The following is a 12405-nucleotide window of genomic DNA, read 5'->3' as shown; positions in this document are numbered from 1 at the left end:
AATGCAAAGTACCCAGAATACCAAGGAGTAAATGTACCATAGTGAGGGAATTATGCTGGCCATCCTCATGTTATCATGATTTCCATGGTGCCAATGCTTTCTGTGCACGGAACAAGCAGTCAGGAGAAGGGCCAGGCAAGTGGTCTGGGTACCACGTAGGAGGGAGGCTGCATCAGAGACAGAGCAGCTAATTCATTAGTCACACAAGCCAGCTGAACTTCTATCATTATCCATTTCATCTCCCAGCCACTCATCTGACCAAGGCAATAGAGAGCAATCTGGTAAGTGGCAATCTAATCTGGCCTGCAGCAGCTCAGAACCCAACGATGCCTGGACTCCCGCTGGCCCTGGGTCTCTACTTAGCTGCTTCCTATGAAAGTGGGGCTCTCCATCCACCCACTGGTCCTCCATCTGAGCAAAAGAGTTTATAGGATGATAGAAATTACAACTCAGGTTTCTTCTGGGGAAAGGCATGATGGCTTTGGTGAGTTCCCAGTGCCCTACTCAGTGTTAGCCCTTCATCTCAGCCTGGTTGAGATGTCGCTCAGCGAGGTGACCTTGCTTGCAGGGGTCCATTTGCAGGAACACTGCCTGCGTTCATATCATTTCATCTCCACACGTTGCCCTTGTCATCTGCCATCTGTCCTTGGGCAGCCTGGTCTCTCCACTTCCTCCAAATCTCTCGCAGTCATCTCCTCCTCTAGCCATAACAGGGCCAGTGAGTTCAAGCCCACATAACTTCATGCCAGAATTGATGCCCCACCCATGACCCCCATGCCCTTCCTGTCCCCTGTCTTGATGCCTTCTGCTTTCCGAGGTGTCTTTGAGGAATCTTTCTACACAGTTGGTCTGGCCATATCTCCCTGCTTGCTGAAAAGCAGCTCTTAAAACCCGCTGCTGATTGGAAGTTCTTTCCAGAAGCTTCTAGCATGGTGTGTAGAATGATCAGAGAGGCACCAGGACTGTCTTTCCTTCAGCTCCCAGGTTCAGAGCATGGAGCACAGGTCTGTCTGCCTCTCTCTTGCTCATGACACTTCCATGTTTCTTTACTATGTGCAGGATGAACTCGAGGCACATTGTGTAGGATCCAAAGCCTCCTTGCCTGCCTCCCTTCCACACAATGCCCACCCACCGTTTGCCATGCAAAACACACTTTCATGTCTCAGTGTTAGCAAGCCTCTTTCTAGCCACAGGCCCTTTGCACATGAGAATCCCTCTGGCTGAATCTTACTTTCTCATGCCCTTTCCTGACTCTAATGCATCCCTTCACCCAGACTCTACTGATAGGGTCCATTTCCTGTTCTGCATCCTAAAGACACAATTGGACCTTGTGTTGTAAAAAAAAAAAAGAATCTGTGCTTGCGTGTCATCCATAGCTGTAAATGGTTTGTTTGTTCTGAGTTAACCCCTCCCAGGGTTGCCCCTGCACAAGGTTGACACCAGCAAACATTAACTAGAAACATAACTCAGAATTTCAGAGAGCCACAGAATATAGAAAGGGCATGAGAGACAATTACAGAGAAGCACAGATATCACAAGTCTTAACTGAGCTGAGACAAAGGACTGAGCTCTAGAATGACTGACAACCTTTGGGTCCCTTCTTCCTTTTGCATAATTTATTGGCTAGAGATGAGACAGGAAGGCATCCTTTCCTTTTTGTTAAAAATATGTATTTATTTATTATATTGTATGTCGCTGTCCAGGCACACAAGAAGAGGGCATCAGATCTCATTACAGATGGTTTTGAGTCACCATGTGGTTGCTGGGATTTGAACTCACGACCTCTGGAAGAGCAGTCAGTGCTCTTAACCTCTGAGCCATCTCTCCAGCCCAATCATGCTTATCCAAAAAGGTGTTAGCTCACTGTTTTCTTCTGAATGAAGCCCAGGATATTTTTTTTTTATTTATTCACATGGATGTGTATAAGCCTGCAGAGACCAGACAAGGCTGTTGGACTCCTTGGTGAGCTCAAGTTACAGGCAGTTGTGAGCCCTGATACAAGTGTTAGGAACTGAACTCCAGTCCTCTAATAGAGCAGCAAGTCCTCTTAGGCCAGCCCTCTACCTCTCAAGAAATACTTTTACTCACTAAAAATTGTCTTTAATAGCCCTAAAAATTAAAAATGTAAGAAAATTGCTTAACATGGCGAAGAGGAAGCACCTTGGGTTTTATGTTTCTACTGCTTTTTATAGTGAGCAGCTGTGGGACGGTCTTAAATGTAGGTTAAAATGAAGTGGTCCCTATCATTTGATCAGATATTAAGCTTGTGAATTACCAACCACCACAGGAACAATGAGTTACACTAAAAGAAAGGACATTTTCTTTTAGGTAAAGGAGTTTCAAAAGTATAAAAACCCAGGGCAACCCCTTGGTTCTAGGAAAGATAAGCTCTGTGTTTTCTGCTCTGCCCACAGGTCCATCCTTAGGTCTGTGCCAGTTTCTTGTTAGCCACTGTAACCAAGTACACTAGACTTTCTTATTTAAATCAACGCAACCTGTTGTTCTGGAGGTCAGAGCTCAAAATGGATCGTCTTTAGCCAACCTAAAGGCTGTGTTCTTTCTGGAAGCTCTTGGTGAGGACCCATTGCTCTCCCCTTCCCAGTTTCTGGGACTCTCTGAATTTCTCAGCTCATGACTTCCTTCTTCCAAACTCCAGCACATTCTATTTTTATCACCTTTCCCCCTGATGCTCCGGAGACCAGCCTGGGCTACGGGAGAGCCTGTCTCTGCAGGACGAAAGGAAATAAAAAGCAGTTAGCTCTGCCTCCTGGCCTATACTTCAATGTGGACTATCCTTTACCCTTCATCCTGTCTCCAACACTGGTCAGTGACAGTGCTCTCTCTCTCTCTCTCTCTCTCTCTCTCTCTCTCTGTCTCAGTCTCTCTGTCTCTGTCTCTGTGTCTGTCTCTCTGTCTGTCTGTCTTCTCTCTCTTTCTCTGTGTCTGTCTCTGTCTGTCTCTGTCTCTGTCTGTCTCTGTCTCTGTCTATCTCTGTCTCTCTGTGTCTGTCTCTGTCTGTCTCTGTGTCTGTCTGTCTGTCTTCTCTCTGTGTGTGTGTGTCTTGGTCTCTCTGTGTCTGTGTCTCTGTGTCTCTCTCTGTGTCTCTCTCTCTGTCTCTGTCTCTGTCTCTGTCTCTGTCTCTGTCTCTCTCTCTCTCTCTCTCTCTCTGTCTTTCTCTCTCTCTCTCTCCCTCTCTTTCTCTGTCCTTATTCCCCGAACTTGTTTTTGAGACATTGCACCTGCTGGGGACTAAACAGTTCCCTCCAGAACCTCAAACTGCTGTGGATGATTATGTTCATAATATAAAATATTGTTCCAGTTTGCGTTGCTGTGCTGAGAGTGTGGGTTCCTTTGTATATTAGTTGTCTGTTACGCCCGTGCTTTAAAGATCTCTCGTGCTTCAGATGGGCAAGTTTCTCTCCATTGTGTCCAATGGAGCTTATTGGTCTTTCCTGCTCAAGGTTCCTTAGGCTTCTTCGCCTTAAAGACTTCTTTATTCCCTACACTACACACTACGCGTTTCTCAGCCTCCTCTTCTCGGCGTTACCTTCCCACCATTTTCGTCTTTCTGTTCCATCCCCGAGGTCCCTGAGGCTTCACTTCATCAGTCTCTGACTCATTCCTGTCCTTGACCTTGTCTGATATAAGCTCACTTTCCTCTCCGGAGACCGGCACCCTGCTTTCCTGCGTCTCCAGCCATGCAGGGTGACAGTGTTCCACATCCAGCCACTGAAACACCAGCAGCTTTGGGGATCCTGGGTCCAGCGGACAAGCTGTTTAGGGTTCAAGGGAAGAATACAGAAACAGGGAGAGTGGGTTTCCTCCCCTGCAGAACTTCAGAGAAGTTGTGGGAATGATCGAGGGCTATGGCCCCATTCATGGCAGAGATCTCTGAGGTCTGTCTCCTTTCAGTTTACCTGAAAGTAAGGGACAGGCTTTGGCCTGTTCGCAGACCCAGTGGCTGTTCAGTGCCTCTCCACACACAGAAGTTCACAGACACTCCGTGCCCAGGACCCACAAGCCTGCCTGGGACCCTCTTGTCTCTCTTAAGCATCTGCAGTTGGGTCACGCCAGTCTGCTGACTTCTCTTGTGCTGAGCAGCCCAATGAGGACCAGCCCAGATACCATAAGAGGTTGCCATGGTTACACAATGAACGGCACATTCAACCCACCTTGCAGGGACCAGCAAGGTCTGTGTCACTGGGAGGGAGGGATAAGTACTTTATTATGGAAACTATAATGTCCCCACGTACAGAATGCCATTCTTAAGTCATTTCTGCCTTAAAGGCTACAAACACAAACTATAGGGCATTTCCCAGGCCCTGGGCTTAGGCGGGGAAACAGCTTATCTCAGGCTCTGTGCCAAGAGCAGTGTAGTTACTCTGCCTTGTGCCCTCCGGAAGAAGGCTCAGAGAGGCCTGGCAACTCCTCTGTGATCACATAGTAGATAGGTGACAGGGTCAGGGTTTAGAGCCGCAAGCCCCAGCAGTAAGTACGGCCTCAAACCAACCCTCTCCTAGCCCAGCCGGAAAGAGAAGACATCTTCAGATTAGGATGGCAGAGGCGCGTTTGAACCCAGGTCTCCTGAGCTCCTCCTCTGTGCCAACAGAAAGGGATAGGCTCTGCTGTCTGCAGCCCTGCAGTAAGTAACAGGATCCTTCTTCCCCGCAGGTCCCAGACCAGAGGACTGCCTTTGCAGGGGCCAAGGCCAAGTCCCTGCGGGTTTTGTTACACAGTAGCTCCCCCTAGTGCACTGAAAAAAATTACAAACTGTTTATTAAAGAGGGAGATACCCCCGCCCACAAACTGCAAGAGATTGGAAGGAAGAAAGAAGAGGAACAGAGAGAAGAAAAGAAAGGGAAGGAAAAGTGAATTTGAATTGGGTGAATTTCAGGCCCTGTGGCATGTGTTGGACAGTCTACCTGGGTGTCTCTGGCCTCACTGAAGACAGAACCACCATTCACTGGAGGATCTAGGGACAGAAGTTCAGTAAATGTGACCAGAAGCCAGGTGGATCTAAATTCCATGAGAAGTCTGTACGTCAGGCCAGCTTCCTGGGACCCATTCCAGGGTCCGACTGCGGGCGGCCATGTTGAGAGCTGTACCAGGAAAGCCAGTGGCCTCCGACAGTGAAGGCCGGGCTGACCCTATCTACCTCCCACCCCCACCCCAGGGCTGCTCCTCTAGAGCCTTCGAGCTGACTCATGCTGTCAACAAGTCGCCTTCATGGAGGAACCCTGAAACTTCCTGTCTGTCACCCTTACTTCTGCTTTTACCAAAACAACTATGACTTACTCACATCTGCTCGCCCATGGGCCAGTAACAGAGCTGGGTCTGTTGACAGCAATCTTTTTTTTTTTTTTTTTTTTTTTGGTTCTTTTTTTCGGAGCTGGGGACCGAACCCAGGGCCTTGCGCTTCCTAGGCAAGTGCTCTACCACTGAGCTAAATCCCCAACCCCCCCCCTTTTTTTTTTTTAAGATTTATTTATTTATTATATATAAGCACACTGGAGCTGTCTTCAGACACACCAGAAAAGGCTATCTGACCCCATTACAGATGGTTGTGAGCCACCATGTGGTTGCTGGGAATTGAACTCAGGAAGAGCAGCCAGTGCTCTTAACCACTCTTCAGCCCCAACACCCATCTGTATAATGAGGAAGAGATAGCATAGACTAAAGAAATCGGGGTTGGGGATTTAGCTCAATGGTAGAGCGCTTGCCTAGCAAGTGCAAGGCCCTGGGTTCGGTCCCCAGCTCCGGAAAAAAAAGAAAAAAAAAAGTTCCTACAGACTCCCATTTGTAAATTACTGTTTCATTATATTGAAGATTATCTTTCAGTTTATGGACTTTGAGGGGCATTTTGTGATTATGGCCTCAGAAAGCATATGCAAAGTATAGTAGGCCTCGTTTAGGTGCCGGCTTGGCAAACTAACTACAGGAAAAGAAGGGTTTGACTGGAATTCCTGTGTTCTTAAGAAACCATTATTAGGGCTGGAGAGATGGCTCAGTGGTTAAGAGCACTGACTGCTCTTCCAGAGGTCCTGAGTTCAAATCCCAGCAACCACATGGTGGCTCACAACCATCTGAATGGGATCTGATGCCCTCTTCTGGTGTGTCTGAAGACAGCCACAGTGTACTTACATATATAATAAATAAATAAATCTTTAAAGAAACCATTATTAGGGGCTGGAGAGATAGCTCAGCAGTTGGGAGCACTGACTGCTTTTCCAAAGGACCCTGCTTCAATTTCTAGCACCCACATGGCGACTCACAACCGTCTCATGGACATATATGCAGACAAGACAATGAACATGAAATTAAATGAAAAAAATTCTATCTCAATAGAAAAATCTCTTTGCTAGGTAGGTATCTGAGAGGATTAATATCTAAAATATACAAAGGACAAGAAAAAAAGGAAGGAAAGAAAGAAATGTTTGCTATCTTTAGGAGCGCTATGATGTTAAAACATACAAGTGCTTTTGTAAGTATGAACTACAGTATAAAGTACCTGATATATAAAATGTATTCCATAATAATCTGAAAAGGGGGCGGGTATTGGTGCTGTGGATGAGACCAGAACTTATGATAACTATGTGGGGATTTTTCAAAGCCTATTTTCCACTAACTTTCATATTTAACTGTATTTTATAATTTTATATGAAAACATTTATTGATTTTGTGCGTACGGGTGTTTTGTCCGCATGTGTATCTAGGCATTGTATGTGGGCCTGGTACTCACAAAAGCCAGAAGAGAGAGTCAGACCCTCAGGAGCTGGAGTTACAGATGGTTGTCTGTAGGTGCTGGGAATTGAGCCCCAGTCCTGTGGAAAAGCAGTCAGTGCTCTTAACCACTGGGCTCTGAGCAGTCTCTTCTGCCCCTGCGAACTTAACATTTATCTCAGCAGAAACGAGGGGGAATGTGATACAAAAGAGCCAAGTTAAATAGGGAATTTTGTTTTTTCTTATCTTTTCCTCTTAATGACTCCTGGAAAGAGTGAGAGACCTAATTCAATAAAAACCTGTATACAAAGTAGCAACAGGACAGTGACAATGTGTTCTGGTGGCCCTGGCAGAGCTCATGGCTTTGAGTGCATTGATGCAGCATTTTCTATCCCTCTGAAGAGAAGTCCCCCCACAACGGCAGCTAAAAGGACTAGCCTGTCCCTGCATGCACCATGGGAACTTTCCTATGCTCCACAGTCCTCTCCCGGGATGGATCAGGTCTTGGACACCAGCCTTGGCTGCCGCAGACACTGATCAATAGCCACCTGGGGGCTGCTGACACTCAGCAGGTGGCCTCTTGGAAACAGAACCGGGCTGGCAGAGCGTCAGATCCTGTAGGAAACATTGAACCCAAACAGGAATCACTGGCTTGTGTTCCCCGGGGCTTGGAAGGACAGGTGGGGTGTGTTGGCTTGAAGCAGACAACTGTGTTATTTCAAAACCCTGGCAAGAGGCTGATCTGAGGGGACAGGGCCAGGGCAGTGGTCGCTCCCCCTCTTCAGGCTTTGAGGGCTGTTTATACAAGTCAAGTCAGATACTAATGTGCTGGGGGAAAGCCAGGAGGGAAAAGGATGGAGGACACCAGTGGGCCGTGTGCAAAGGAAACCAGTGGGCTGTGTGCAAAGGAAACCAGCCGGCCCTGTGTGTAAAGGACACCTAGGGAAGTATGCAAAAGAGGGACAGGTGGCATTTAGCTAGTGGAGTGCTTGATAGTACTAGACTCACCCTGCAATATCGGGCAAGGACAAATCAGATGGGTGTAAAGCCAAAGGCCTCCTTGGTGAATTCTGAATCTGGATCGTGGGTTATGAGCAAGGCTAGATTCCCGATTGTTTTTGTAATTGTACAGTGGTTATGTAAGAGGTCGTTAGGAAAATGTGCCTTGAAACAATTCTGGTTAAAGGGCAATCTACCTGGGAGAGGGGCTGGAGGAGAAGGGTCAGTGTTTGCTGCCCCCCACCGCACACACACTGTTCTTGTGAATGCTGTGTAAACCTCACATGATATCTATAATATTAGGCATGGTAGCACACACATTTAATCCCATCACTCAGCAGGCAGAGGTGGGTGGATCTCTGTGAGTTCGAGACCAGCCTGGTCTACAGGGTGTGTTCCAGGTCAGCCAAGGCTACATAGTGAAAGCCTGTCTCAGAAGAGAAAAATTATATAGTTTATTCCTGTAAAATTTAAGTTATACATCAAATTAAATGAAGTTTAATTTTTTTCATTTTTTTTTTAGATTTATTCATTTATTATATATAAGTACACTGTAGCTGTCTTCAGACACACCAGAAGAGGGCATCGGATCTCTTTACAGATGGTTGTGAGCCACCATGTTGTTTCTGGGAATTGAACTCAGGACCTCTGGAAGAGTAGTCGGGTGCTCTTAACCGCTGAGCCATCTCTCCAGCCCATTTTTTTTCATTTTTTAAAGCAGTTTTTATTTTAAAAATCTCATAGTTGAGCTGGGAGATGGCTCAGTCAATAAAGTGCTTGCTTGGGGCTGGCTTAATGGTTAAGAGTGTTTGCTTCTCTTGCAAGAGGACCCCAAGTTCAGTTCCCAGAATCCACATGATGGCTAACAGCCATTCGTAATTCTAGTTCCAGAATATCCAAAACCTTCTTCTGGCTTCTACAGACATCATGGTGCATGGACATACATGTAATCACTTACACACACACACACACAAATATTTATTTGTGTCCTGTCCCTCTTTTGCATACTTTCCATTTTTTTAAAAGTGTTTGTTGTATAAGGATGGAGTTCAATCCTGGCACTTCTGTAAAAAGCGAGTGCTGGGCCCTCACCTATAATCTCAGAACAATGGAGGCAGAGATAGGAGGCTCCCTGAGGACTCTTGGAGAGCCAGGCTAGCTGAATCAGCAAGTCCTAGGTCCCAGTGAGAGACCCTGTTTCAAAAAAACAAAGTGAGTCAGTCAGTGGTGGCTCACACCTTTAACTCCAGGACTCAGGAAGCAGAGGCTGGCAGATCTCTGAGTTCAAAGCCAGCCTGGTCTAGAATGCTAGTTCCACAGAAGCCAGAACCATACAGAGAAACCTGTCTCAAAAACCCCAAACCAACAACAACAACACAAGAACCAAGTGGGCAATTCCTGAGGAATAACACCGGAGGTTGACCTCTGGTGTTCACATGCATGGACATACATGTAGGGACATACCTGCACCATAGCACACACATGAGCAATCATACCTCGACACACATCCATATATTCCCTGACCCCTTGACATTGTTCCCCTCAAAACAACCTTGTAATGTTCAGTGCTGACAAGTCGCAGAGGGTTGAAAACTCTTATCCTAAAAACAGGAAAGGAAGCTGGCCTGAGTGTTTTAGAGGGGACTTGGGCAACAGAAAGCAAAATGTTTCACCTACCAAGGTTTCTTGAAGTGGAAACTTAAGGGTCCTTTGGAAAGTCGGTTGGGTGGTGTTTGGCTGGGGCAAACACATGACAGAACGTTTTGTTAAAGTGGACACAGGTGTGAAAGGCTAAGGCAGCCCGTGAAGGGACGTTTTGCTGAAGCAAACACAGGAGAGAGGATGTTCTGCTAAAGCAAGCGTGTGAAAGGACACGTGATGAAAGACTCTTTGCTAAGGACTCGAGTGTATTGGTCTGCCATACATTGCGTAGTTGAGCTGCATTCATTGGGACTCCATAGAGAGAAAACGCACCAAAAAACTCGTGGTGGTGTGCTGAAGTTTCTTGCCACAGACTCGGGCTGATTGTCAGAGTGATGTCATCTGAGACAGATGCACAAGACGGAGGACGAGTGACGTTTAGAGGGTATAAATAGGACTCGGTGGACAGTGACAGACTGAGCTTGGCTTGCTTACAGAGCTAGCTGTGCAACGCTTGTGGGTCTAGTGTCTCTCCTGATCTTTACTTCTCTAATAGAGGCACAACTGAGAACGTCTCCTGGTGTCCCTCCAGGTCCCTCCTGCTGACTTGTGCTGAGGCTGAGGCCTGACTGTCTCTGTTAGGTTGTGACACTGCTGCTGATTCCTGTTTGCTATCCCGACTCTACCAAACTGGACCGTGGTGCATCTGTGAAGTGTTTGTGAGTGGATCAAGCTGCCGCTGCTGACCTGTGAACTGAACTGCAGACTTCCAGACAACACAGATGTTGCTCCAAAGAACCTTTCTAAACAGGTCCACTTCCCCAGAGCCTTCCTTTTACCTCTCGTGGGTGGTGGGCTACAAGGGAGGTTAAAGCATTTAAGAACCATCATTAAAAATAGGCATTTGAAAATATTAAAGTTACAGTCACCTCTAGGTATTTAATTTGAAGAGCTGTCAGCTGTGGGCTGTCCTTACAGTGGAATGTCACTCAGTCTTTTGACACGTGCTGCACGAAGGGACCCTGAGGACACCAAGCTAAGTGCAAAAAGACAGGTATGATTGTCTGATTCTACATATATCAGTGACTAAATAGAATAGTTGTGTCTACACTGATAGGGTCTGGGGGTGTAGGGAAGGGAAGAGGGAGCTGGTGCATAAAAGGCACAGCATCTCAACGTCATAATTCAAAGAGTCCTGGGGCAGAGAAGGAGCAATGGTCACACACCAGGACCGCTGAGCACTACACTGAAAAGTGGCTAAAAGTCCAAAAGTTTTGTGCTTTATGTATTTTGATACCAAAAACCCCAAAAAACCAAAAAACCCTGAAAATAAGGAATCAGCCATGACTATGTATAAAAATCCAACTGGAGGGGCTGGAGAGATGGCTCAGCGGTTAAGAGCGCCCGACCGCTCTTCCAGAGGTCATGAGTTCAATTCCCAGCAACCACATGGTGGCTCACAACCATCTGTAAAGAGATCTGATGCCCTCTTCTGGTGTATCTGAAGACAGCTATAGTGTACTTATATATAATAAATAAATAAATCTTTAAAAAAAAAAAATCCAACTGGAAGGACCTTGGCTGAAGCACTCAATGTTCAACTGTAAGTAAATAATCTAAAAGAAGCCATGGCCCAGTCACCGAGCTGGGCACCATGTAATCTTGGAGATGGTATTTTGAAACAGCACTGAATCCCACGGGAAGTGTTCATCGTGCATTATGTGGAAAGAATGGAAGTCGTTTTGTGTTCAGTGTCAGTGGGAGCCAGGCTCTGGTGCGTGGGAGCCTCTGGGTGTGTGTGTTCAGGCATTTGTGTGAGCATCCAGCTTCCTGAGGTCCAGGCTCACTGACTGTTGTTTTCCTGGTGCAAGGACAGCCAGCGCTGACGGCAGTGAGTCATAGCGAGCGTTTGTCCAGTGAATGAAGAAGGAACTGAGGAAGAAAGGACCAGAAGGCTTACCTCAAAACCTTCAGCTGTCCTTCTTCCTGATGTCAAGGCAGTTGACCTTAATTTCTGTGTGATCCCAGTGTTCTGCACAGAACACTAATTGATTTTCGGAATAAAGTGTATAGAGCACGCCAAAGCAGTTGTGGCTTATTAAAACCACAGATGCATCAAGGCGCATTGTATGGAATTCTGAAAGAATTAATGAAGTTATTCTTATTGTTGTTATTGTTGTTGTTGTTGTTGTTAATATTGTTTTTGTTTTCTGAGACAGGGATTCTCTGTGGAGCCCTGGCTATCTTGGAACTTGCTCTGAAAGCCAGGCCGACCTCAAACTTGCAGAGACCCACCTGTCTCTGCCTCCCGAGCGCTGAGATTAAAGGCGTGTGTGTCATTGCCTTGGCTTAAGGATATTATTGTACAAAAACCCAAATATGATTACTATTAAACATTGTGAATTATTTAAAATTACAATTAAGATAAAATCAGGAGCAAAAATCTCAGACTCCAGTGCCTTTGGGGGCGAGAACTCTCGGGACAGGGTTCAGATACATGCCTATGCCAGCCACACGGGCCAGGGTGGGAGGCCATGACAGCATTAGACTCCTCTTTAGCCTCTGCTGGCTACCCTGACCGCAGGTGGCACCTTTGACACAGCCTGGCCTCATGAGCCTCCCCTTCCAGCTTGACGTCAGCTTGGAAAGAATGTCAGGTCTGAGGGAGAAGTGGGGATCATTGCCACCCTTTGGCAGACAAGTAATTGACTTCAAGTGCTGGAGCCAGTGGAGTTGTGGGTTATAGACGGTTTTGTTGTTTCTCTTCTTCCCTGCCCTACTCTACACTGGCAGGTTCCAACCATCTGGGGACAGGCCATCAGGGGAGGCAAGGCCAGCAAACATCTGTTGTCCTGGGAGCATTCTGTGGACTGCAGTTCCCGACAGGATGATCAATGGCTGCTCCCAAGGTCTCTCAAGACCTGCAGCTTCTCTGACCTGGTGACCTTCTCTCCTAGAATAAGAACCTGCCCAGGCCAGATGGAAAGAGCCTGCAGTCTGCTCGTCCCAGGACAGCTGTTGACACGACCCAGCCTCTGCTTTAAC

General features: G+C 46.8%; 1 long non-coding RNA gene across 1 annotated transcript; it reads left to right on the top strand.

Moving 5' to 3' along the window:
* Positions 1-4461: 4461 nt before the first annotated feature.
* Positions 4462-11442, top strand: LOC103692694 (uncharacterized). Its single transcript, XR_015623317.1, has 4 exons — positions 4462-4642; positions 10003-10171; positions 10296-10414; positions 11232-11442. It is a non-coding gene; the product is annotated as an uncharacterized LOC103692694 (long non-coding RNA).
* The last annotated feature ends 963 nt before the right edge of the window (positions 11443-12405 follow it).

Source organism: Rattus norvegicus, chromosome 6, assembly GCF_021556685.1.
Source record: "Rattus norvegicus strain SHRSP/BbbUtx chromosome 6, alternate assembly SHRSP_T2T, whole genome shotgun sequence".
NCBI classification, from domain to species: domain Eukaryota; kingdom Metazoa; phylum Chordata; class Mammalia; order Rodentia; family Muridae; genus Rattus; species Rattus norvegicus.
Note: the sequence above shows the minus strand (reverse complement) of the source record. Positions and strands in the feature narration are given on the sequence as shown.